The 2,117-nt window shown below is 38.5% G+C and overlaps 1 protein-coding gene across 2 annotated transcripts in view; it reads left to right on the forward strand.

Moving 5' to 3' along the window:
• LOC107700583 (dmX-like protein 2) overlaps positions 1 to 2,117 on the forward strand; it is a 58,255-nt gene that overhangs the window by 18,640 nt on the left and 37,498 nt on the right. The window lies entirely within an intron of this gene.

Below are 2,117 nucleotides of genomic sequence, written 5' to 3' on the forward strand. Positions count from 1 at the left end.
TGTAAAAATAGTAAATACCATTATGTCCTCCTGTTTTTTACAGTAATAAAAGTTATAGGAGCATTAAATAGTTAACAAAGAAATCATTTTGAACAAAATGAACAAAATTCATTCTCTCATTCATTATATTAGCGTTAGCCGCGCTTATGCTAATGATTACATATACGCTAACGGCGATGTTTATTTCAATCCAAAATTCAAATTCAAATATGGAATCATATTCATAACAGAAGCTCTAAATATTAAAAATGTAATTGAAACTTACCTGCTTGAACTTGATCGGGGTTGGTACCGAAATACCGGGTCTTTTGACAACACTACCACAGTCCATACAATAGCCATACCTGGCATATAATACATTGTTATTGGATAATATAGGGAGCGCAATTTAAACAAACCCTGTACTTTGATACATACCTGCACTATTACTTTGCTATGAGACGATGAGAGATGTCACTTTTTGACTGATGAATTATAAAGCAGAACACCCTAACAATGTCCTTGCAGCCATCCAGAACAATCTTGTATCTGCTTAGTAGCACCCTAACATCCACACAGAATCACCCAAGCAATTCCCTTACAACTGTCCAGAACCTTATGAACATCCTAGAAACACCCTAGGAACCACCCAGAGCATCATAGAAATGACCTATCAGTGAATTATCCACCAGCCAGTAAAATGCCTAGCAATACCCTATCAAGCAGGGCTGGTCAAGTTAACGTGTTAACGCATTGATTAATTAACGCCAACAATTATTTTATTGTGCATAAATGCAGTTTATTATTATTATTATTATGAAAGTCGTTGCTCACTGGCTCTGAATGTGCTCGTAATCACGACTTCATAAGTGGGAAACTGGAAGTTTCCGATAGCACAAGAAGACAGCAGAGAAGCGCTCTCGCTCAGCACAATGGAGTGCATCGTTTTGTTAACTTTGTGGTTTATCATTTTGAGTCGTTTGGGACGCGGTAACACACACACAGCCCTCTCACAATATATATACGCAATCGTGCTGCACGTACCAGAAGTTCCGCGCTCCGGCATGGTTAGCGCTCACACTACATGCGTACCGCGCCCGAGCAAAACTGAACCGCGCTCTGGCCCACTTCTTCCAACAGAGCCAGGGACAGCTAAACGAACAGCACCTGAGTGATCACACTAGTCAAACGAACTGGGATTTGGGGGTCAAATGCACTCGGGCACGGTTAAGATTGCCCGCACTCGCCAATCAAGTGTTGTCCCGCGATGTGCAGGTCTCTACTCGGAAGGTGCCTGTTATAATGTTATGATCAAGGCTCTGGACTCTGAGCATAACTAGTTTTTCTATAAAAATTATATAAAACTATAAAGTATTTTCTATAAAAATGTTAATGCCCTGACAGTGGCAAATAGCTTTGGTTTTCTATTTAATTTTATTACATTAATGTTATAAGTTGAGATTTACAAGAAATATTTTAACTGCTACTATGTAAATGGAATACTGCTGTAAAAAAGCACCTTATTTGTTTAAAGTGTTTGCAAACCAAATGTTACTGCATTTTTGTTCATACAGCAGTACTTTTTTTACTTTACATTTAAGTACAGTACAGTTTTTTTTTACTTTTTAATTCATTTTTTAATAATCTTTCCCTTTAGAATGTTTTAATTACATTGGTAAATGGTTGAGAATATTGAATTGATACTGTGCTTGTAAATCGCGCATGTTAACTGAGAAAAACGTTCATGGATGGAAGAAGAGTGATTGTTTTTGCTTTGTAATAAGAGTTCGGCACAAACGCGATTCATTCACTTGGTGAGCATAACCGTTTTTACAGCTCTGTGACACAACCCGTCAAAAGGCTTATATAAACCAGAGTGCAAATGGCTGTGCATTTATTTGTGTTTTTAACTCGATGGGAGCGAAATGAAACTGTCTGAACGTGAAGCTGTGTGTGTTGTCTGTCTCCCCTCTTCCCCCTCCTCCGCTCAGCTGCGCACCACGCCCACTTCTTTCGCAGTTTTTAGAACTGTTGTGAGAACTAACCAGTGTTGAAACGAGGGGTTTCATGACCCTTTAAAGTGTTTGCACTTTAAGCAAACCAAATGTTATTGCACTTTTGTTCATATAGCAGTACTT

Source organism: Sinocyclocheilus anshuiensis, unplaced genomic scaffold, assembly GCF_001515605.1.
Source record: "Sinocyclocheilus anshuiensis isolate Anshui unplaced genomic scaffold, SAMN03320099.WGS_v1.1 scaffold1372, whole genome shotgun sequence".
Classification (NCBI taxonomy): domain Eukaryota; kingdom Metazoa; phylum Chordata; class Actinopteri; order Cypriniformes; family Cyprinidae; genus Sinocyclocheilus; species Sinocyclocheilus anshuiensis.